This window comes from Apteryx rowi, unplaced genomic scaffold (genome assembly GCF_003343035.1).
Source record: "Apteryx rowi isolate R43461 unplaced genomic scaffold, aptRow1 scaffold_169, whole genome shotgun sequence".
In the NCBI taxonomy this organism is placed as follows: domain Eukaryota; kingdom Metazoa; phylum Chordata; class Aves; order Apterygiformes; family Apterygidae; genus Apteryx; species Apteryx rowi.
In genome coordinates this window covers 354,222-368,812 of record NW_020447963.1, presented here as the reverse complement: position 1 = coordinate 368,812, position 14,591 = coordinate 354,222, and positions in this window count along the sequence as shown.

Genomic DNA, 14,591 nt, shown 5'->3' with positions numbered 1-14,591 from the left:
CTATGATTACAATATGCTAATAATGACTATGTGTGCTAACATCATTAAAAATTCTAGCATTTAATATTCTGCTATTTTATGAAGGATATTAAAGTCACAAAAAATATCAGCCAAAGTAGACACCATGTTTGACATACCCTAACACTACCTTTTTCTCAGTCATGGTATTAATTTGAATACGACTGTGTCTAATCCTTAGAATGACATACATGGTTTGTGAAAGATGATCTGCCACTGAATTTGGGAATAGAGATAAAACTACTTGTTAGATTTTCTTCTTAAATGAGCAAAATCACATTTAAATAAAAGGCTTTCTAAACCAATCTTGCATATTAATTAAAGGCTCTGGTCTTGAAAAATTAAATAACATAGCAGAAACACAATAATTTTAATGAATGACCCGTAATAGATTTCATATATGAAATTATCAAAGGGTRGTTCTCCTTCAAATGTATCACGTACAAGATTATTGCAACCATGTATTATTTTTACAAGAGTTAAAATTCAAGATTTTTTTCTGATACATTGCATCTTACTGACTCGAAGTGTGGATATGACAAGCTCACATCTGCATCCAAAACACTAGGCAGACATATTGCTAAGTCCAGACAGAAATTAAAAAATTTCACAAAGCCATGGGTCAGGCAAAACAATGATTTCAACCCACTTCTTTCAAATTCCAGATATGTGATCTAAACTACCAGAGCTATTGTCTACTGTGAAATGGATAACTGCCTCCTCTACACCTACTTTGTTAAAAAAAAGATTCCAATATCGAATTTTCTGAAACCAAAGCTTTTTTATTCTTTTGAAGAAAAAAATAACAAAAAAGAAACCACAGAAAAGATTGTGGTTTACAGTACAGTCTTTTCTGGTCTTTTGTCTCTAATTCATGGCATTTAATATGTTAATAAATGTTAATACATCTTAAATTATTGGCAGAAATTTAAATAGAAAAAAACTGTGTTTATGTAAATGAATAAAGCAAAGTTTAACCCAATTTGGTGTTTAAAATACATTAGTTTCTATTGCAAAGATATAACAATTTGAAATTGTTAATAGGTGTTCATTAACCCCAACATGCATTTTCAAGGAAGCACAACTAATGATATAATGAATTATTGATTTGATACGGACACAGCAAAATTTGACCTTCTCTATCTGGGTTGGCTAAGGCTGCAACAATAATTGATGTACTGCAGCATATATTGATTTCTAGTATTAAAAAAAGTATACAGTTAATATCACAGTCGTATTTCAAAAATACATGAAACTGGAGCAACACATTATGTCTTACATTTGATTAGAARGTCTTTAGAATGAGGCAGCAATTTCAAACAGAAGACTATATTTGAAAAGGAGTACTAATATTCTTGAAGAACTCATTCCTTCTACAATGCAGTAGGCTGTTATATTATCCCCTTGAAACAGTCCCATGTAAATTTGATGTTTATAATGAGGAAAAGAACAAAAGTTAATTTATTATTCAGTTGTCTCATTGATTGTCATCAAACATTTTATATGTTTTAATGAATTTAAAATGAGAAATTTATATTATCTATCTGCACATATGTTTTCATTTAGCTATCAATACTGAAAGTTATTTTAGAAACATTCTTTTMATTTTTTTTACATGAAGAGAAAATCCAAAAAAATCAATGATAGGCAATATAGCAAAGAATATCAGAGTTTCCAAGTTTATCATTTCTCCTCTACTTTTATCTACATGTAATTTCTTTGGTCAAATAGTACTACTGTCAATGTACACTTTGTAAGACTTCAAGCCTGCAAAGACCTGTATTTCAGTATAACTGAGGTCAGCGGGATACCACACATGCTTCAGGTTAAGCCTATCATTGTAAGCACTGCTCAAATCCCAAGTGCAGGAAAGTATTTTCAAAAGAGCTCTTAGTAAGATCACTTAATTTTCATTTAAAAGGGCTGGAAGAGATTTCTCTCTGTACACRAAATGCCCATCCCTCAGAATATTATCCAGGACAGAAAAAGAAGATTCTACAGCGTTTAAATCTTTATGTGTATTTACCGTAAATTGAACAAAAGAATGCAATATGAAAACCAAAGGAACAATGTAACACCTTCTTCTCCCAAATAATCAACAAACTGGAAAACTCAACATTAGTGATTTTTAGTATTTTGTATCTACAGAGTGAAACAGGTATAAAGCATTTAAATAAAATTAATGTTATTTTCAGATAACTTCTTTAGATCATTGATAACCTGCTCATTCTAAAGTTCTCAAGTTCTCTATAGCACCAGGAATTTCAAGGCTAATTTGCGTATCACCATACCTTAACTTTTGCATCTACCCGAGGAAACTATGAACTGACACTTCTTCCATAGYTAATCTTAAAGCTGGGAATGCTCCTACTGTGATGCTGTATTTATTTAAAGTTCATTAATTACTAAGCAACTGAATTTACAACCAAAAAATTTTACATTGGGTTTACAATCTAGTTATAAATTATTTTATAATCCAAATGCAAAATATGTGCACAATAAAACCGCTCCTCAAATCCAGTTCAGCACAGTTCTTTAGCATGATTTGTTGAGTACTGTAATTGTGAGTGGTACCACACAAACAAAGGACAAAAATATATCCCGACTCACCTCCTCAACCTTGAGTCCATTACCTTCCTTTAGCAGGCAACCCCTACCCTGAAGCTTTCAAATTAGTTCAGGTAAGCCATTGGTACACACAGTACATTAGATGTAAACTGAAACTTTATTATATTATTATATTATATTATTACCATTAAAAAGCAGAAATTCTCCATTCAAGAATGAGTTATTGCAGACACTTAAAGTAGTTTTTTTTTTTTAAAAAAAAAAGAAACTCAACCACCAGCAACATCCTCAGAAGAATGGAAAAGCAAAAATATCCACATACAGCTCAACAGTTATAACCTGTTATACAGTTAGGGAATGGAAAAGAGAAACGGGGAAGCAAGATGTGAGTAATTTACAACAGAAGTGCTATTAAGTACACGTTGAGCAAAGAAGAAACACGGCATGATGTCTCATAAACACAGCATTACATAGGAGTCTTTCTATTTTTATGCAGTTACCCTGATGGGAACATACAGCACTATAAGATGTGGTGATCCAACAGTTATCCATTTGAAAAACAGACCTTAGGTCTGTTTGGATTTGCATGCTTCAATATCCTCAAGTAAGATCAGTTTTAATGCAACTTACCCAGGCTTCACAGTAATACAGATTCCACAGGTTCCATTGAATATGTATTTCCTTTTCTTTCAATTGAAATCTAATGAACAAAGATTGCTGTAAGTCAGTTTAAAAATAGGAACCATTTTCTACAGGATAGAACCAAAGAAAAACTTTTAAAAGACACGCTTACTATATAAATGCCTCTAAACAAAGCAAAATTACAAAAGCCTGAACTGAAAAGACACAGATAAATTACTTCCACCAAATCTGGACCACCTTCTGGATACAAGTTAGACTCTGTAGACGACAAAGTTTTCTAGCATKAAAAGCTTCCTGTATACTGAGGATTTATTCATACTGCAATTGAAACCATGCCAACAGTGAGGAAATGATGGATGATATTGATAAGAACTTCCACACCACATGCATGATGCTGTGCAAGCCTGACCAAACTATCTATTCTATCCTCCCACAGCAAGTCCATATGACTGCTTGATGACTTGATTTTATCATCATTTTTGCACACAACCCCCTATCAAACTTTAATGAAATTGTTTAAGGGATACTCTATCTGCTTGGGACAGTTTTGTCTGAATATAGTTGTTAGTTATTTTTCAGTCAAATGTGCTAGAGAAATTCTGGTACTTCTCTAAAGCTAAACACAGTTGAGCAGTCGGTATTATACAGGATGCTTCCTTGCAAAAAGGACCAAAGGAACAGCCATCAAGCAATTGGCATCAAACTATAACCTTGTGTCTCTACAACGAATTCCATGCCTTTGCAATGAATAATGTGATCCATCCAGAAAGCAACTGTGAGTGCCCAAAACATGAGGCACTCAGTCAAAGAAATGTGCTGACCTTGCCAACTTGCTGTAATTAAAGCACTTCCTGGCTTTCTAGAATTGTTATGGGGCTTTGTTTTTAAGCAGGGTCCTGTGGATTTGGTGTGGTCAACAGCAGTTCCAGCACAAGGTGGACTCATCCACCTCTTTCTCCACATAGTAAGGACTCATGATATCAACAGACATAGTATGCCATCAATTTCTCTCAGCCTTAACATCCAAAAATTTCCATAGATTTCTGAAGTACAGGAAAGGGCTAGTGGGTTTTGAATGTGAGACATATTGAAAAAGAGCTTTTCTTCCTCCAAGTGATATTCTATATGCATTTATACTGTGGTCACTTCTTATCAGCAGCTTATCCTGTAAAGATTGTCTCAAAATCTTTTGACAGCATGCTCCTCAGTCAGTCCTAAAGCCGTATCACAATGGGAATCCTCTGTAATGGCATAGTATTAAATGAAACCGTAGATGGAACAGGTGAGCTCTGAACTGACTGCTATCATATAGGAATTAATCCTTGAGTTTTAGAACAGATAGTTCTATGAAAATGTTATCTCATTGCTCAATAACAGTCAGAAAAGCAACCTACCATCTAATGGTCCAGCACAGTGAGACTACTGAAGTAATCACAGAGCTACAATATGGAGTGGTGAAGGTCTCAGAATAGCTGACAGGAAAAGCCGAGATCAGGGAACCAGATGATACAAACCAGGGAAGAAGCTTCAGGCATACCATTTTTAATGAACCCTTTGATATCCGACACAAATTGACTATGCATTCTGAAGGTATGAAAAGGAATCTGCTGAAAGTTTTGAAGCTTTTCCCAACAATTCTTTCTCCCCTAGGATTAAAGCCTCAATAAATGAAGTATTTGGGTTGACTGTATTCCTTCCCAAACAAACTAGATAATAAATTTGCCTGGAGAAAAAGAAATGATGGAGAAAAGAACCCACACAGGCTACTGTTTACTCACGACGTTGCACCTTGCAATGGGTCAAAAATGCCATAAGAAAAACAGTAGAAACTACATTCAGTCATAATATCAGAAAAAAATCATGAAGAAGTGTGCATAGCATAAAGCAGATGATAAAATGATAATGCATCCCTAAATACAGCTAAAAATTGTCAACTTGAGTAATAATATTAAAACATACCCATAGTATGAATGAGCATAAATAATCACTTGAAGGAGAAATAGAGGGGTTGTTTTGTTTCTATTTTCTCTGAAATTATGYTTTTTTTTCCCCTCGGCATACCTCTCATTTGTCTTTTAGTCATCATGACAGTACAACTGTTTTATTATTAGCAAGAAAACTTCAGCAGAACTGTTTTCTACTACATTCTGGACCTCAGACTAAGAGGTATACAAGATATACATGCCTCCTTACTTTTCTTCTACATCCTATTCTTGAATAAATAATATTGTTCTCTATTACAGATACCAAAGGTTTGAAGCCAGTGAAACATTATTCCAAAAGTATTATACTAGCACTTTCTGTGCTTATAAATGTATTCTAAGTTATAAAACCTTATAGTAAAGAGTAGTCTAAGAACAGCAGAAATTTCTTATTTTTCCTCTTTCAGATTTCCCATGTTAACTATCATGGAATGGGCATATAACATACCTTGGCATTTGAAGAGTCTTCTCTTCAGCAGGTCTAATTATCACCACTACTGGAGGGCTCCGATCATGACTGTGTCTATATAATATATAACGTTATGCTTGGAAGACATTTCACAAGATGAGGCTGTGGAGTAGTATGAAAGAAAACACCAGTAATACATTAAGTCTATCACTATACGAACACAGAAGTTCCTAAATTGATGTAAGGAAATACTACCCATGCAACATCCAGATTTTTGCTTTCAGCTAGAATGCCCAGAAGTTCAGAACTGCTGAGAAAGTAAAATCTTGGGAAAAATCATTCATTTGATCGTCCTGTGTCCACACCAAAGCAAAATGCATTATCAGATCAAAMCAGAAACTGAATATACAACAGTATATTCTATATTGTATATTATAACCACATGTAGTAAATGTCTAAAACTACAGATCTACTACAATATATTAGAATATATATATTACAATATATTAGTCCACACTGTCAAATTCCTTTCCTTATTTCAAGCCCCCCCACCCCTGCATTCTTCTGTTTTCCACAATGACCATTAGCTCATAACACATACATTTAAGGAGTAGTCAACAATTCCCACAGTATGCTTTTAAATGAGTATGCTAAACATCCCCTGAGACCATAAGACAGAGCCCACATCATACAAATACTTAGATATAACTGCACCCAGATCTAAATGTAATGAAGTGCAATCTGATTACCTTAGACAATTCTGTGACCACAGTTTCCTGGCTTGTATGCACACAGCAGTGATACATTATGTGGAGTAATGATGAGCCAGAAACTAATTAATTCAACCCAGATGGGTCAGCCACAGGACAACCACTGGGCYTAGGAATGTTTCCACAGTATTTCTGAGCAAAAAGCTCTGGATCTGGATCTTAAGCTCCTGTTAAAACCTCAGTAAAATTTTAAGTGACTGTTACATAYGTCCAAGGCACATGACCCTTACTTGGAACATATAAAAACGCAGAACGGGTTAGAAAACAGAATACTATCTTCAAGTGCCACAAGGCTTTTGGTAAAAGCAATAAAATTCAACAGATAGGGTGCTTAACTAAACTCCTGCTTAAGAAAAATTTATCAGAAATACCTCCCAATTAAAAAAACACTAAAATAAAAAAAAAGTCAAATCACAAGTAGAGTACAACTGTACTATGCAATTGCTGCTGATTTCCTTACTGATGCACAGTTCAGAGTTATCAGAGGAAACTTTTCAGTAGCAGCTCTGCATTTCAGCATCATACATATAGAAATAAACTCCAAATAAAAAAATGCTGTATGAACTTTGAATTTAAAGAAATAAACAATACAGATTCTATTTTACACAATTTATCCTGGGTTTTATATAAACATTTTGCAAATCATACAGAAATTATCTGAATTTACAATTACATTTTCTCCATTACAAATATAGGTCTTTTCCATGCATTTAAAAGGGTATGATCTTGAAAAGGTAATACTGAGTAACTGAATAAAGTCATAAAAGAGAACATCCATTAAACCACCTGTCACTTTTGCTACTAGGTAAAATACGATGCAAATATGACCAAATGACAAATACTTTTTACCTGAGTAGGTCCAAAATAGCAAGAGCCCTTAATTGTTCAAACTGTTACTTGAGAATCTTCTCACTGAACCACTTTATCTTCAGCAGATTAAATTATCAAAGCTGTAGTTTCAGAACAGTAAGGAGACAAATGGAAATGTGTTTTGTTCCAAAGGTCAATGACCTTATTTAACATTGCTTCAAGATTAGTTTCATTGGTAGCTGTATTGATATGTTAGTTCGTTCTTTCCTGTACTGGAATAACTAAAATAAAAAATATATTATTAATGGTCTAGTATGTTTTGCAAAGAATAGAATGTTAATTCCTGCAAAATGCACCTTCAATGCCCAAAGTGTTTTCAGAAATGGAACATTATGAAACTGGATGATTTGTATTATCTGTTACAATTAGTATTTAAGCATAAAGCTTRGTGTTTACAGTCCTAAAAGTTTAATAAAAATATGAGAAATTGTAACTTCACTTTTCACATACATATTGAAAACAGCTTCTGATGCAGATATATATAATGAAACAAATATTTAAGCTGAGCTCCAGACCATTATCCAGGGTAAAATTCTTAAGACACTCATTACCCAGTAAAAAGTGCTATAGCTTCCCAATGTCTTGACTGAAGATATTGCCAGTGTAAAAACATGGTGACAGGGAAAAATTCTTTAAAATCATCAAATAATGCTTAAGAGCAGTTATTACACCTGTAATTACACTGTGGTAAACCTTGGAAAGTAATACACTTGTAATGAATCAGGCTTTCCATTTGTAAAAGACACCACAATATATAGATATGTAAACAACTTTTGTTTACTCTTTTTCTTCAGTTTCTATTGGTTTTAAGCCAAGGGTAAAATTAGGTTTGCTTTATTTCTTATCCTTTATATGAACGCTATTAAAAATACAATGAAGCATAACTTCAATTTGCTGCTTATTATTATTCATATGTACATAGCTTTCTAAACAACCTCAACGTCAGGATCCTTAATCCTACAATGTAAGTTTCCATTTCTGTATCCCAAAACACAAGAAAAATCAGATCATTTTTTAACTTTAAAAACTATTAGGAATTTACTATCTATTCAACTCTTYTGCATCCTATCCCAGTTTGGCTTTGCATCATTGATAAAAATCAGCAGAAACCTATTTGAAGCAGACAGAATCATTCTAAAGTTTACCAGCTAAGAATGGGATTTATACTTTCAGCACATTAACTTTTCCCCTTATTTATCAAAGAATAAAAAGAAGTTTTGCATAACTAGTGCTTTTATTTTTTTTTAATAGATGATTGGAGAAAGGTTTATTTATTTATTTCTAATATTTGTACTAACCACGTAAGTCTGCTAACATCCTTTCACATTAAATTTGTATCAGGATTTTGAAAAAGTATATTCTTCCAAAAAAAAAAAAAAAAAAAAAAATCTTTCCCCACTCTTCTAGTGAGTGCCACAATAGTTTTTGGAAATCCAGTTCACTTTCAGTTTGTGATAGCTCTGCATTAAGGCTCAGAGCCTTTGAGTCACCAGCCTGATTCTTCTCTGGCATCCCCTCCAATGATGCTGTTCTCATATCTGCAATGGAACTGCCAAAGAAATTCTGATAGCTGATTGCATCATTTCTAGCTTTACTAGACACAACTTCAGCTTCTTCCACAAGACCTTGGATCATCTCTTTAGTTCTCTTAGGTAACTTTTTCCTTGGGAGAAGGACTAGATTTCTCACCTGATTGGCAGGATGCATGCTTCAACACCATCAAAGCAGAGAGCAATGTAACTATTAGTAATATTATTTAGGTAAAACTTAAAGTTATACGCTGCCAAGAATCCAAGGAAAACTGGTTTGTTCTTTATGATTTTTAACGCATTACAATCTGTTGTTTTCCCTGTGTATAGATAGGTTACAAAAAAAGCAACTTGACTGTATATTTCTATCTTCACTCAGTGAACATGTGAACAAATCTGATTAAGCAAAACATTTTATGAGTATCTCTTGAGTGACCATTCAATTCAGTGCACACATGTTGTGCATTCTTACGTTGAAGATCAGTCAACTTCTCCTTTTTTCAGGACAGATTTACCATTCATTTTTTAAAAGTCATAATTAGTGATACCTATAACTGAATGCATTAATTTCAGCTTTGCATTTTCAAAGTAYGTTGTTCCCAGTTCAACAAATCATGCAAACATATGTTTTCATTTTAAGCATAAGACTAAATCCACATCTTAAATCCACTGATTTCCTCAGCTGTAACTGTGCCACAAAACCTGCAAGATACCTTACAACTATCAAGCACTTAGTGGGCTTTGACAAGTGTTTTAGACATTGGTAACACTGCATGATTGTTTAAGAAGAAAATCAGTGATAACCTGACCTGTGGAAGAGTCAGACTGCTTGGGGAGTCCTTCGTATGGAGATCAACAGACCTACTGCTATTGGCTAAGAATAGGGGAAAAAAAAGTACAGATTTAAGATTCTGACAGAAGCACAGAAAACTCATTGGAATATGTTTTATTTCAGACTACAAAGACAAAAGAGAATCCCAGCAGAAGAAAACAAAGAAAGCTGAAGCACGCTGGCAGGGATGGCTGAGGAATTAACAGATTACTAATCTGTAACAGAAATTTCCCTCTCCCTAAGAAACAATGATGATGATGATGATGATCACAAGACTCAGAACTGGCATTAAAAGAAAGGCTTTAGGATATTCAGATAGAGAAGCATTAACAAAGCTCCTTGATCAATATACTTTATCTGAATTGGGGCTATTGACCTTCTGAGATTAAGTAAAACTAATAATAAGCTTTACAATAGTAAATGGAGTAAGAAGCTTAAGGGAAAAAGGTGTTATCATCATGCTTGTTTTTAATACAAACAAATATAAAAATCAGGCAAATAAAGGCACAGCAAAACACAAAGGTTGTGGGCAAATGGTTATTCCCTATCAATATATTAAAAAAACAAAAAAAACCACATGTTTTTGAGTTGGCCATGAATAAATAGCTCAGAAATTAGAAATTTCTAACCTAACCATTAAGGTAAAAAAACCTGAAAGATTCTATTCTTATGAGCTGTGTTCTCATGTATCTTTTGCTTCCTCTGTACTTTAACCTATTTTTCTGTCAGATTCTACAAAATTCTTGATCAGAAGTGGTCTCTATGATATGTTTGGGTACAGCTTTACATAGTTGACCTCTGGTTCCTGGATACACTTGTAATACAGTGTAAAATAAATATGGGTGGGATTTAACAACGTTTAAWTGCTTTGCTGAATGTGGACTGCCAGTTTACTGAATAGCAAAGCCATTTACAATGTTTAAAATTTACTCAAAGCAACACAGTGGGTCAAAGTCATGACCCAGACTCATGAGTTACCAAATTTTAAACTATTTATTTGTTTGCTAGACTACACTAACTCTAAAGTTTAAAAGTATTATTGATAGATAAGGGCTTACTTTGTGCTTAAATTTAAGATCAAACTGTAAATTACCAATATATTCTCTGCTGGATTTTACAGATGAGGACAGCTGATTTGAAATCACACAAACTGATTGTAAGAGTCTGATACATGGCACACTGCTCAGCTCGAATACCAAAATCATAGGACCCTGTAATAAAACATATTTAAGACAGATTATTATATTGACTTTCTAGTATTGGTAACTGTGAGGAAGGTTTGGCTCAGAAAAGTCATTTTTTATGACTTCCGCTGTTGTTAGTTCTTTGTTCAGTTTCATAAGCGCTGACTGTATAACCTAAATCATTAAAACATCAGAATCATTCAGTGATAACTTAGCACATTTCACATTACAATATAGTATACACATACTTTTTAAATGTATCATTTTTATATTTTATCTGCTTTATAATCATTTTTGGAGAAAGATGAGAAATAACATAAACATACAAAACGAATGAGAGAAGCTGAAGATGAGGTGGACAGATTATCAGTTACACTGTTCACCATGTGTTTTTAACAATGCAAGAGATTCCTAAAGTAGTCCAATTTATACTGAAAAAAATGAAGGTGTTCCTTATGTAAATAAGAAAATTCAGGACAAAAAGGAAGCTTGACAAAGCAAAATATTGCCAAATGAAATTAGTCCAATTCCATAGTTTTTAATATTTCTCTGTTCTACGGCCTTGTATTACAGTAACAAGATTCCCATCTAACTATAAAGACAAAAAGGGCATCTGCAGTCAACCCCGAGACCCTTTTGCAACCCCATAAACCCAGGTTGAGAATTTATGGATTAAATCATAGTCTCGATTGCCTTCAAAACAGGCTACATTTTTATGAATGTTTAAAGTTTGTTACAAAAAGAGAACAGCTTTTACTATTATGTTTTGAAGAGGACTTGAAGTTTTTCACACTCACAGCTCAACAAAATCAGAAAAGTATGAAAAACACAATACACCAAACATTCCACCACAAATATTGCTAACCAGAACATACCCRTCAGTGAAAGTCTAAGACTAGAGAGGGATTGTTGAAAAAAGCAAGCAAAGAAAAATCCCAACCAAAGACAGACTGTGTGAGGCATTTTGAAAAAACAGATTTATGGAACACTGTGGGAGTTTGGCATGATAAACAAAGAGAAGTATATATATGCAGTAGGGTGATCACTTGAGACTCCTGACTCTTCTACTCTCAAAATACCATAGAACATGCATCCATACCCCATCCTCTCTTGTGGAATGTGTACGTATGCAAGGTAAAGCATATGCAACGCCATTTTAGTTCTTTATCGCATGCAGAATCCTAAATACATTGCAGCTGTTCTGAGATTATGAGGAGAAGAGCAGGAAGTGTAGATTACGGACCTCAAGCACTAAAGTTGCTGGACATAATTTCTTTGAGCCATGTGCATTCACACGGTGGATGATTCCCTCCACACAATTGCACTAGGTGTCAGGTTGTGGGATCCTTCACAGAAATAATTGTAGGACCACTCTATCAAGTATTGTTATCTCTGCTAGATGGCTCAGAAACGGTGTAATATTTAAAGAAGGCATCGATGCAATCACAAGTAGCTGCACCATTGGGAAACTGTAGAATTGAAATGCTCTGTCACTACTGAGAGGAACACGAATTACTCTAGGCATTCTCTATCTTATTTCTCCTKCGTTCAGGAGAAAGAGAAGTGAAGCATCAGTGCCCCCACCACAGATCATCCTGATAAAAAGTATTAAGAGAGAGGATACATGTATACCCACTTTATGAATACACATAAAAATCACAAGTACCTCTTCAAGACAGAACCATGATTTATGTAGAATGTGTTTTAAAGTGCCAAACAGACATTTTATTGTAAAYGTCTAATGACATCATTGTGAACAAAGAGCATTTGATTTCAAAAGTATCATTGAACTTTAACTATGAAATACAATCACATAATATACTCTCATTTATCTGCTTCAGTGTTTGTATCTTACCAGCTATGAATCCACTTACCTCAAAGAGGTGTGCGTTAATATCTTCGATTTTATTGTGCATAGAAAAATGTTAYATTAATCAAGTCTTCAAAATAAGGAAGGCAGTCTTTCTGATAGTTAAAGCTTCTGACTTTGATCATACAGATGTGTTTTTGGTAGTTATAGACAGAATTTCTTTTATATCATTTGTATACTTATCTAGAATGTTCTTGAAATCCTCTGAAGATAATCCCTTCTTTAGTGTTAAGATTTTAATATTTACAATTTTAGCATTATTCACCATGCTACAATAATGTACTAACGGTCTGCTGTGTCACTGAACTACTATCTGCAGATTTAACTCTTTAATCTGCAGATCTCTGCAAAAGAAAGAACCACAAGTTTTATTTTGCACAATAAAAATGTCCAACTTTTAATTGCAACCAATTGTCTACTGAGACTTGTTAGGATTTTGTTAATGTAAGGGTTACTTTAACACATTCAGCTTGCAATTGCAATATTCCTGAAGCATATACAGTCATAGATAAGATGAGAAGCAATAAGCAGCTCCATTTCAAGCAATTACTTAAACCTCTAAATAACTGCAATTTTGAAAAATAGCATTATCAAAAAGACAGACTGCTGTAAAGTGCACAAAATGGTATTTTCTTACATTTATTCAGCTTATTATACTGCACAATTATTTTAAACTGTTTCAAAGCCTGTCTAAAAATTCTGTTTTATGTTATCAACATTTCCAGTATTCCATCCTTCGGATTCCCTCTCAATATTTTGTTACTAGAATGTTAACTTTTCAAGACAGATATTGCCTTATTTTATACAGAAGCGCACGCACTTCTGGGGCTTGAATATAGACTTTTTGAAATTATTCTTCTACAGCTGAAATACCATTGCCACTTAAGCTACTTTTTTTTTTAACATACATTGTTTTGGTATCATAGCTCTGTTCCTAGTAGTAGTTCTCAATTTGGTCATGGTTTTAGATGCTGTTGTCGCTCTTCTTTATTGTCTTTTCCAGAAAATTGCATTATTTTATGTAAAGGATAAGTGAAGACTGATAGATGAGAATCTTTGCAAAATGCTCAGATTACACACCTAAGCTGAAAAAAAGGTAATAATTAAGACAAATATCAGTATTTAATATACAACAATACATAAACAAGACAAATAGCATGAATAATGTCTGTTTTTCCTAAAATTCTCCATATAACCAACTATAGTATTTTTTGCTAATACCAATAACAACAAGGAAATCACTAAATCAATATGACTATGCAAAKAGTGAAACCTAAAGGCCATTCTAGCTAATTTTATAATTTTCTCATTTCATATATAAAATTTTGGCACTCTAATTAGATACAGTGTGGATGTAAACTTGTGACTCTGAGTTTCCAAGAGTGTAAACATGAGCTGCTTGCTTACAAAATGATAAAATATTTTGGGCTTCATTTACTGCATAAAGGAAGTGAGACAGAGTGTAAAATTACACATGAAATCCTTGTAAGAAACTTAATTTTCCTCTCTTGATCTGGTTCCTATTAGAGAGGTAAAAGGATTGCTTCTAGTAAGGCTACAGATTGCGTTATTTTTGTTTTACACTAAGCAGAAACACTCAGAGGTCTTAAACTTTCTGTTGTTTATGTGGATGCAATACTAAGAGTATTGACTTCAAAAAGGTGGAATTTAGGTTATTTTTATTTTTGTTGACATTAGAGAATAACAGTGTCAGAAAGGTCTAAACAACTTTGACTGAACTTGAAAATTTTGGTTTTTGCATTCCTGGCTTCCTCCAGTGCTGTTTTTTGCCAAAAGTTAACCTCTGCAATAACAAATTTTAATTTTCCCCTCAAGTATTATGGCAATTTTTCAGTGAAAGAAGGGATACTCCAAAAAGGAGTATTATAATGGGTAGAACTAATATATAAGAGACTR